General features: G+C 42.3%; 1 long non-coding RNA gene across 1 annotated transcript in view; it reads left to right on the top strand.

Moving 5' to 3' along the window:
- Positions 1–4,207: 4,207 nt before the first annotated feature.
- LOC138845132 (uncharacterized) overlaps positions 4,208–11,680 on the top strand; it is a 41,839-nt gene continuing 34,366 nt past the window's right edge. Inside the window, exon 1 of the long non-coding RNA XR_011381861.1 lies at positions 4,208–4,356. This is a non-coding gene — a long non-coding RNA (uncharacterized lncRNA). The remainder of the gene's footprint in view (positions 4,357–11,680) is intronic.

Genomic DNA, 11,680 nt, shown 5'->3' with positions numbered 1-11,680 from the left:
CTCCTGTCTTTGGCATGGCCCGGCCCCTGTTGTTGTGCCATTTGGGGAATGAACCAGAAGATGGAAGAACTCTCTCTTTCTCCTTCTCTACCTCTCTCTGTAACTCTGCCTTTCAAATAGATAAAATAAATCTTAAAAAAAAAAACAAGAATGAAAAGAATTATGACCTCATGAAATTGCTCAGAAGTGGACAAGAAGGCCCTACATTGACTACAAAGTCCTAAAGAAAAGATCATGGAGGAGAATTATGCTAATAGGACTCATTTTTTTTTCTCCATAGGAATAATATAATCATAGTTTTGGTCACATGTGAAAAGCAAAGATTTGACATTATAAACTGGTATAATTAATGAATTATAACCTTATGCTCTAAGTTCTGTAAGATGGTGCTATAGTTTGGATATAGCTTGCATGTTTCCCAAAGCTTCATGGGTTGACATTTAATCTCTATTGTCAGGTTTGAAGACAGTAGAACATAATCTGATTGACATATTTAGAGGCAGGGCTTTTGGGAAATGCTTAGGATGAGATAAGGTCATTAAGGTGGAGCCTTAAGACTCTGTGCCACCTTAAGACTCTGCCAGTTGGATGGCCATCACCAGATGAGGCCCCTGGACCTTGCACATCCAGAACCAGGAGCCACAATCAACCTCTTCTTTTTTTTTTTTTTTTGACAGGCAGAGTGGACAGTGAGAGAGAGAGACAGAGAGAAAGGTCTTCCTTTGCCGTTGGTTCACCCTCCAATGGCCGCCGCGGCTGGCGCGCTGCGGCCCGCGCACCGCGCTGATCCGATGGCAGGAGCCAGGAGCCAGGTGCTTTTCCTGGTCTCCCATGGGGTGCAGGGCCCAAGCACCTGGGCCATCCTCCACTGCACTCCCTGGCCACAGCAGAGAGCTGGCCTGGAAGAGGGGCAACCGGGACAGAATCCGGCGCCCCGACCGGGACTAGAACCCGGTGTGCCGGCGCCGCAAGGCGGAGGATTAGCCTAGTGAGCCGCGGCGCCGGCCTTCAACCTCTTCTAAAGCAGCCTCCCTCAGACATTTCTTTCAAATCACACTGACACAAGAGGGATATGTATGTTCTAGACATAGTTACCAGTTAATGTAATAAAAAACAAACATCAAAGTTGATTCATAAGGTGACATAATTTTACTTAATCTTCTAAAATGGATTTAAAGTTGCTTAGCAGTATGTTTTAAAATAAAAACTCTATAACCCTATACATGAAGTAAACTTGTAGTAATGTCAAGCATTATCAAAACATTCATAATAATTTATTTTGGAATTGGTGTGGAGTGAACCTAGATCACTTTGAAAAATCTATGAATTTGCATACACAGTTGGTGGGGATGTAAATTAGAGAACAAAGTTGGAAGCAATTTAGCTTTATGCTTTAAGATTCCTCAAATTGTTTTTAGTATTTATAATTCCAGGAGCTGATGTCAAAAGTAAATCAAACATTTTAAAAAGCTTCGTGAACAAATATTTATCACAGGACCATTTAAACAACAAAAAAAAACTATCATAAAAAAGTTGGCTAAGAAACCACAGTTCATCCACTCAATGGAATATTTTACTGCTATTAAAAATTTCCAATAATGTGCGAAAACAGTGCTACAGTAGTGAAAACGCAGAATACAAAATTATGCTTATGGTAAGGTCTCCATTACGATGTCAGAATACACTGAAGAACACTGGTCCAAGTTTCTTCTAAGTACTACTGATGACTTGCTGAATGGAGACTTTATAAACACTTGTTTACCTCGCCTACCTCACCTACATACTATCTTTATAAGTGGAAATTTATCAACTTGCACAAGTATCCCACTGATCTGAGCATTTCTTCCACTGTAGAGGAATAGCAAGTAGTTACTGCTGCTGATGCAATGTGATTCTTGAGGGGCGCTCTCCCTGTCTCAGCATTTCCTCCGTGTAGGTCAAGTCATAAGCTTTTGCTTGTGCTGATGTGGCTCGTGGTTTGGTTGAAGGTACTATGCTTCATGAAAGCCACACTGACAATTCATTATTCTAAGCAACACGAAGCCATTAAGGAGAACGTTTGAAATATAACTGCAAAACATTTTAGCAGCTGGTTAAAATGATACTTGGAGACTGGAAATTTGGAGACGACCTGTGATGTGTTTTCCCATTCAGGCTCCCTTCTGGCTCTGGTAATAAAAATTTAAAGGTCATGTACATGGCAATAGTAGTCTTTGCTGAAGAGCAACGAAGGTACCTGCTGACTGCCAAGTCTTTCCCACTTCTTGCATTGACTATTCTTTAATTCTGGTTTCCCTTTGGATGGTTTTCATGTGTAAGGCACAGACATGTTCTTATTTTAGCTCCTTGCTTTTGCATTTAGTCTGAAATGACATAGTCTGATTTTCTCCCTAAATATTTAACTATACCCTCAGAATAAATTCTATTTTTTTCTTCTAGGAATTCTACTTGTTTTGAGTAAATGATTTAGTAAAAAAGTACTATATTCTTTTCTGAATAATTTTGAACATTTATTTTTATTATTTTTAAAAATTAATTTATTTAAGAAGGAGAGAAGGGCCAATATTGTACAGCAAGTTAGGCTGTTGCCTGTGAAGCCGGCATCCCATATGGGTGCTGGTTCAAGTCCTGGCTGCTCTACTGTGATTTAGCTCCATGCTAATGGTCTGGGAAAGCAGTGGAAGATGGCCCAAGTGACTTGGTCCCCTGCACCCGTGTGGGAGACCTGAATGAAGCTCCTGACTTCTGGTTTCAGCTTGGTGCAACCCTGGCTGTTGTGGCCACTTGGGTGTGAACCACCAGACAGAAGAGCGCACTCTCTCACTCTCACTCTCGCTCTCTACCTCTCCTTCTGTCTGTAATTCTGCCTTTCAAATAAATAAATAAATAAAACGTAAAAAATAATAAAAGTAGAGATATAAGTAGAAAGAGCTCCCATTCACTGGTCCACTCCCCAAATGCCTGCTCTGGTTGGACCAGGCCAAAGCCAGGGGCTAAGAATTCAAACCAGGTCTCACACAGGGTAGCAGGAACTCAATTACTACTTGAGTCATCACCGCTGCCTCCCCAGGTCTGCATTAGCAGGAAGCTGGAGTCAGGAGCAAGCCAGGACTCAAACCAGGCTCTCTATTACGAGATGTGGGACTCCAAGTGTAGATGAACTTCTTTGCCAAATGATTGCACTGAAAAAGGGATTTTGTTTAAAGAGAAGGATTTTCTGCAAGAATAGTTCCCGAACTTACAGGCAGAACTTTTCCAAAAGTCTGACTCATAAGAAATATAACTCATCAGTAATAATATCATACAAAAATATCCTTAGCAACTGGTCAGTGAGAGACAAACATAGCAGATGATTATTCAAATACCAGGAAAAGTGTTTGGATATTGGCTGTTGTACAGATTCTTACAAATGAGAAGAGCGTGAGAAAAACATGCATCCAAGCTCTCTGAATGTAGTAGAATACGTGGGAATGTCCTAACTTCACAGGCCAACAGCCACAATCTTTTAATCTATGAAACAAGAAACAATGTTCTACTTTTTATTTTTATATTTTGTTTTTAGTTAAGGGGCTTATAATACAGACACACACACAGGCAGACAGACAGAGAGACAGAGTACTTGCAACTGTAGGTTCACTCCGCAAATGCTCCAAGGAGTAGAACTGGGCCAGGACAAGGCCAGCCGCTGGAAATTCAATCCAGGTTTCCAATGTGGGTGGGAGAGACCCAGCCACCTCAGTTCCTCACCCACTGCCTCTCAGGGTGCATACTAACAGGAAGCTGGAGTCACAATTGGAGTGGTGCTTGAATCCACACATTCTGATAGGAGACATGACTGTCCTAATCAGTGTCTTATCCACTAGATGCTTGCCTAAAGGAATAATATTTGGGGGATGAACCAACAGAAGGAAGACTTTTCTCTCCCTCTCACTGTCTAACTTTATCTGTCAAATAAAATTTAAAAAAAGGAATAATATTCTTTATTTGGGGGCTGCTTGTGGATTGCATAGCATCACAACATGCTGGAACTGGGAAGAAACATTGCAAGGTGACTGAATATTGGGAAACTGTCTTTTACTTCATTGGGGAAAGCACCCAGATGAATGAAAATGTTTCTGTATTTGACAGAGACATATTTGCTATTGTGATGTAATACAATGCTTTGCCATGAAGAACAGCCCAAAGAATCTCGCAGGGCTGGAAGAGGAAGTAAGACTGATGAGGTCAAAGTGAATGAGTGGGCTGCAGTTAAAAGTGCTGAGCAAGACGAAAGCAGCAAGTGTGATTTGATAAGAGAATATTTCCTGTAACACTGAGCAGTCATGGGTGTGGAACTCACCTTGACTCCAGGGTAGGGTGAGTGATAATGAAAGGCACTGTAGTAGTTGACAGAGATGGTGGTCTTGTGGGTGCTGGAGTGTAACGGCATAAGGAATGCGGCTCCCTGCTTGAAAACATTCGCTTGCTTATCCTCAGGATTTGTGTTCCATTCCCATTGCCTATCTCGTTTCTTTGTCCTTAGAATAAATGCAATATGTGTTCTCTAGTAATGAATGAAGGAGTGCCTTAGGTTAGGATCCCCAAGGAGCAGACACTAACACAGATTCCCTTACAAGCTGTTTATTTGGGAGGCCCCACTAGCAGGGTGGAGAAGAGAGACAAAAGAGAGAAAGGAATCCAGATATGGGCACCTGGTGAGCAGTTTACCACTGTCAGCAAGGAGGGCTTGCATCTGCTGGCTCCTGTGAAAGACACTCTGCAAGACCTGTGTCTTACTGGGTGAGGACTCCAGCTCTCCCCAGCAGGCCTGTGTCTGAGGCAGCCCTCAGGCAGATGCTACAAGGTAACTGCAGCAAGAAGCTGGGGGCTGAGTAAGCCCAGCAGGTGCTGTGGGCTCTGAGCAGTGCCTTTCACAGTGAGTGAGGGGGCAGTAACAGCTGCCTGCCTTGGCATCTAGGGGTCATTCTGGTCCTCAGATGTCCAACAGTGAAGTGCCAAGGCCTAAGTAACCATCAAGCCGCACTGATGAACATGGTACTTATCGTCTTCCCTGATATCGAGTGGAGAATATACTTTACAGGTAAAAGGCAGGGAAAGTCGCCCGTGAAGGTGCACAGGAAAGGGTTAATACATTTGCCTTTTCAGGCTGAATCACTACCCTTCTCTCCAACACAGAAATTTTTAAAGAAATCTGCAATATCTTTTATATGAGAACAAGTAGAAGGACAGATGAACAAATGCTGGGTATGGTAAAAGAAACCTAAAACTACAAATTCAGCTTTGTTTCCAATCACAAATAGCTCTCTAATGCAACTAATTAAATATGGGGGCAAAATTATTGCAATAAACTAAAACCCACTTAAAGTACTTTAGGGAAAATCTCCTCCTAGAGTCTTAGATTTTGAGGATCTGACTTAGGGTTAATAGTGGTGATGAGGACAGAGTGCCATTTTGTGACACTTCTGGCCAAGCAGCCTTGGGTGTTACAGGAAGACACTGGCTCCATAAACTGGAATCATGAATTCCAGGGGACACCTCTGGGCCACTCTACAAAGTTGGCTTTTTAATGAAAATGCAGCTACAGAGAAGCACTTGGCTCAGAAACAACAGAGCTTTCTTCCTCTGCGAAGAGTAATTTCAGTTTTCTCGCTAGCATTTGCAATTCAACCATTTACATTTAGGAAAGTATCAATATAAGTAAAAATGAGGGGGTGATGCCTGTGGGGAAAGCATGGCTGAGAAGCATTTAGGTATAATGGTCGTGCTAGATGTGGGTAATTTTTAGAAAACGATTTGCATGCTAAACACACAGAATTGAGGAAATTAGTTTTTGATGTAGATGTGTCAGAATTGGCTCTGTGATGCACTGGCAGTTTAAAAAGTGCCTCCTGAAGAGAGGGCTGTCAGACTCTTCTCTACAACCAATGTGGAGTGGCTCAGTCTCAATTACAGTTTCTCCCTGCAATCTGATAACCAATTAACACTCGACAAAAGCACCAAAAACAGCCATGAACACTGCTCAGCGAAGTACAGAAAATATTCATTCTAGAAACACTGAAGTCCAGCTTTATGATGAAGAATAAACTAGTAAGATTTAGACTTTTATCAAAAGTCCATCTCAGCTGGGTGATATAGGCTAACCCATAAACATATATTTATATTTTTCCCTGGATATTAAATAGACATTAAAATGCTTTCATTATCATTATCCTTTCCATCATTCATGCTTTTAACTGCCCAGCATTTTAGTTCTACTTTATTTTATTAATTAAATTTTTTATTATGTAAGGTGAACAAATTTCCTGTATTTCATATATACAGATTTAAGGGCATAGTGACACTTCCCACCCTGTCTCTCTACCATCCATGCTCCCACCCTCCCTCCTCTTTCCTTTCTTATTTTTCCTTTGAATTTTTACAGTGACATACTTTCAGTTTGTGTTATAATCACAAGCTTAACCCTCTACCAAATAAATAATTCAACAAATAGTAAATAGAAAAGGCCACTGTTCCTCAAGAATATAGACAAGGGCTGTATACAATAATAACATCTCAAAATGTTAATTTTACTCACATACATTTTTTTTTTGACAGGCAGAGTGGACAGTGAGAGAGAGAGAGACAGGGAGAAAGGTCTTCCTTTGCCATTGGTTCACCCTCCAATGGCCGCCATGGCCAGCGTGCTGCGGTCGGCGCACTGCGCTGATCCAAAGGCAGGAGCCAGGTGCTTCTCCTGGTCTCCCATGGGGTGCAGGGCCCAAGTACTTGGGCCATCCTCCACTGCCTTCCCTGGCCACAGCAGAGAGCTGGACTGGAAGAGGGGCAACCGGGACAGAATCCGGTCCCCTGACCGGGACTAGAACTTGGTGTGCCGGCACCGCAAGGTGGAGGATTAGCCTAGTGAGCCACGGCGCCGTACATTTCATTTTTTTTGTTAATTACTACTAATCAGGGAAAACATGGTATTTGTCTTTTTAAGACTGGCTTATTTTACTAAGTATAACGGTTTCCAGTTGCATTCATTTTGTTGCAAAAGACAGGATTTCATTCTTTATTTACGGCTGAGTAGTATTCCATTGTGTGTGCATGCCACTTTTTCTTTTTATTCTTAGTTTTTAAAAATTTTTAATTAGCTTTTAACAGATTCAGTGTGATTTGTAGATACAATTCTAAGAACAAAATGATATTCCCTTTCTCCCTTCATTCCTTTCTCCCCCTTCTCCCTCCCACCCTTTTTCCTTCTCCCAAGCATATACATCTATGATGTTATTTCAGATAACGTTACATTCCATAGAGAAGAGAAAATAAGGTGACATAATAAAATATGCCTGGTGTGTGTGTGTGTTTGGGAGGGTCAGCAGTACTTAGGGAAAGCATGCTAGGTAAGGAGTTATCTAAAACCTGAGTGATAAGAAGGAATCAGCTGTATGAAGATTTGCGATTTGCTGGAAGGGTGTTTTATACAGAGAAACAGCAGGTGCAAAACTCCTAAGATAGGAAAGGGCATGGTAGGTTCAGACAGAGGAAAGCAAGACAGCTTGGTGAGGACAGAAGGGGTAGTGTGCTGGAAGACAAGGTGGCCTTGAAGTGGCAGTAGATTGAACTTTCCTTCTAAGTGCACTGTGACACCACTGGAGCATTATAAGCAGAGGAATGAAATAATATTTATGGGCTGGCGCTGTGGCTCCATAGGCTAATCCTCCACCTAGTGGCGCCAGCAAACCGGGTTCTAGTCCCGGTCAGGGCGCCGGATTCTTTCCCGGTTGCCCCTCTTCCAGTCCAGCTCTCTGCTGTGGCCCGGGAAGGCAGTGGAGGATGGCCCAAGTGTTTGGGCCCTGCACCCCATGGGAGACCAGGAGAAGTACCTGGCTCCTGCCTTCGGATTAGCGTGGTGCGCCGGCCGCAGTGTGCTGGCCGTGGCACCCATTGGAGGGTGAACCAACGGCAAAAAGGAAGACCTTTCTCTCTGTCTCTCTCTCTCACTATCCACTCTGCCTGTCAAAAAAAAAAAAAAAAAGAAATAATATTTATGACCCACAATGAAGATGTTTTCTCCTTGTCAAAAGATTTATTTATTTATTTGAAAGGCAGAATGAGAGAGAGAGAGAGAGAGAGAGAGAGAGAATCCTCCATCTGCTGGTTCACTCCCCAAAGGCTACAATGGCTGGAGGTAGGCCGGTCTGAGGCCAGGAACCAGTAGCTTCTTGTGGATCTCTCACATGGGTGGCAGGGATCCAAGGACTTGGCCATTGTCTGCTACTTTCCCAGGTGCATTAGCACAGAGCAGGATCAGAAGTGGAGCAGCTGGAACTGGAGCTGGCGTCCTTATGGGGCGCTGGTGCTGCAGGTCATGGCTTAACCTGCTGTGCCATAGTGCTTTACTCACTGTGCCACCATGCCGGCCCTAAAGATGATATTTTCTATGCACTGGAGATAAAATGGAGATGGGCAGACATGGAAGCAGGAAGATCAGCTGGAGATTTTTGTAGTTGTGCATATGTTTGGCAGTGGTGGTGGCATTAGGGTGGTGGTACTGGAGGTGGGACAGGGTGATTAGATTCAGGATATATTTTGGGAGCACAGTCTACTTACTGAGGGTCTGGTTATAGGGAATGAGGGAAGAGAGAAATCTGGTGTCAGTCCTAGGATTTTGTCTTGAGCAGCTGGTGAGATGGAAGCACATTTACTAAGAGACGACTAGGAGAGACCAATCTACAGGAGAAGAAACTGGGAGTTCAATTTTGGGCATACCAAGTTTACGATGCCAATTAGATGATAAGTGGATGTTGACTACACCATCTCAGAAAACACAAGAGCCCTGTAGGCAATGAACATTATTCTCTTGTTGTAGGCCGAGAGAGAAACAGAAGAAAACCCATTCATTATTCATTAAAACAATTAACGTAACATACGTGCTGTAGACATTCGTCCTAGGCCCTCTTCTCACAGATGTGGACAGGGCAATCAACAAGATGGAGTTCTGTGATGTAGTCAACTTTCTTCTCTTTCAGGTTTAGTTTCAGCAGTGTGGGTGAGAAGCGGATGACTCATTTCCGTTCTCGGCTAGCTGTTCCAGGCTGGCGGTCAGTTTGCTCTCTGTTGCCTCATTCTTCTCTGGCATTCAGTAGAAACATTCAGAAAAAAGGCTTAGCAGCCCGAATATACACTGTCACCTGCCAAAGTCCTTGACTACAAAAGCAAGGCATGGAGAATGAATGGAACGACTGAATACACACTTCCTCCCACTTATTCAGCCTACTCTTTTCCTCGTCTATCATTTTGTATTTTATTAAGCACCAGAATAAAATAAATGGGTTTGAATTTGTGATGATTAATAGAAATGGTTAGATACAGAAATAATTCCACTTAAGTCTGCCAAAGAAATACCAAAATATTTCTCAGTAACTGCTTAGTGCAGCCTTCTTGGAATTTCATCAGGAGCAAACTGGAGTTTCCAGGTTTAAAAAATTACTTGGTGCTTTTCAATACTGGCACGACAGATTTTTACACAGCTTTCTTAACATAGGAACATTTCCTGTTTTTCTTTTGTAGAATTCTGAACCCAAGAGAGAAGCAGAGATGAAAATAACTTCTCATTTGTGCTTCCAACTAATTCCGGTTGTAATTAAAATTCAGGCATCCAAATTTGAGACCACGAGATAGATGTGCTCTGCTTCCCCGAATGTTCCACACCCCCTGAGCCATCCTTAAAACTCGTTCTTCCAGTTTGCATCTGAATGATGCTATCATCAGAGTGAGTGGTGCCAAGCTGAGATTACTCCACACTATAGTCATAGTCTGGTTTCCTGTCTGGTGAGGAATTATTTCACGGTGGTTAATAGCACTTGGCTGTAGTCGATTAGGATTTGAATTCTGGCAGTGCCATTCATTGGCGAGATGACCTGGGGCAAGACACCTACTCTTGCAGTACCTCAGTTTCTTCCTGTGTGAGGCTTATGAGTGGGCGCAGGTAAAGCACTAAGCACAGGGCTGGCACAGGGTAGGCACTTGTTCACATCTAAAACTTATGTGAGTGGCAGGCACTGTTCTAAGGAGAAACCAAAGTTCCTGCTTTCATGGACCATACATTAGGGCCTCCGTAACCTCAATTCCCTTTCTCATTTTTTCTTTCTTTCCAAGATGGCTCTAGGCAAAATAGTCATAGAAAAAAAGAAACAAACGACAATAAAAAACAAATCCAACAAACAAAAACAAGAATATCCAGGTAGTTCCATCATCTTCTTCACTCCATGCCACCCACCTCAGGCTCCGCCTAGCCCCGTCAAAGACATCTTCCCCAGCAGAGCCTCCACAGCTCCCTCCAGCCCTCCTCACTCACAGAGAACCGCTGGCAGAGTTCCTAAGGCCTAACCCTATAGAGAGCTTTGATTCGTTCTCCATACATGAGCTTCTAGAAATAGAACGTTGTGACTTGTGGAACACTCAAGAGAGCAGAGGGCGGGGGAGAAGCCGCTGTGTCTGCGTTTACTGTGTCATGTTTGTTGATTGAACATAGCTGTGAGATGACTTTTTTCTTCCCTTCCTCTACCTTCGCATGCTTTTCCATTTCTCTCCTAACATTTTCTCCTTTCTCATATCCATATCACTCTCCTTGTAGAAAACAGATCATGAAGCCAACTTAAATACTGGATCCTCTGCAAGACTAATCCTGCCTTCCTCGTTGAAAGGAATCTCCCTCCTCTGCATCTTTCCAGTGTGATCCCTTTACTGGCTATTTCTTCCCCATTTCTCTGCATCCACAAACTTCAGTAGGACATACAGGAATGTATGGGGGATAAAATCCAAATGGGCAGCTGAGAGTGGAAGCTGATCAGGCCTTTCAGAAATTGAGCAAAATCTGGATCTTTCTTCCTCTTCCTCTCCCTTCCCTTCCCTCCCCTACCTCTCGCTCCTTCCTTTTCTCTTCCTCCCCTATTACTTTCTTCCATCCTCCTCTCCCATCCTCCCTCCTTCCCCTTTTCCCCCTCTTCCCTTCCCTATCTTTTTTCCTTCCCATACATATTTTTAAATAAGCTCAAATCAGGTTTGAACATTGTCACAAAAGAAATAATCATTTTAACTTCTACAATGAAAATTACAAAATAATAATGAAAACAATTGAAGAAACAAAAAATGGAACAACTTCCCCAGTTCATAGAATTGAAGAATTAGTGTTATTAAAATGTCCATATTGCCCAAGCTGATTTACAGAGTCATTGCAACCCCCATCAAAACACCAATGACATTTTTCATAGAACTAGAAAAAAAAATCACAGAAAATCCCAAATAGCTAAAACAATCCTGAAGAAAAAGAATAAAGTTGAAGGCATCACAAAAACTGGCTTATTAACTATTCATCTACTACAGAAACTTAGTAACTAAAACAGCATGATAATGACATAACAACAGATGAGCAGACCAATATAATAAAATAGAAATTCCAGAAAACTGGAGATCTATATATAAAACAAACAAGACTACACCTCTATTATTTACCCTATGCAAAAATCAACTCAATATTGGTCAAAGATCTAAATATAAGAGTTGAAGCTATGAAACTACCAGAAGAAAATACAGAAAACACTTCAAGATATCAGCAGAGGCAACAACTTTTTGGATAAGACTCCAAAATCATGGGCAACCAAAGCAAAACCAGACAAAGGGATTATATCAAACAAAG

The sequence above is a fragment of the Oryctolagus cuniculus genome, chromosome 14, assembly GCF_964237555.1.
Source record: "Oryctolagus cuniculus chromosome 14, mOryCun1.1, whole genome shotgun sequence".
NCBI classification, from domain to species: domain Eukaryota; kingdom Metazoa; phylum Chordata; class Mammalia; order Lagomorpha; family Leporidae; genus Oryctolagus; species Oryctolagus cuniculus.
Note: the sequence above shows the minus strand (reverse complement) of the source record. Positions and strands in the feature narration are given on the sequence as shown.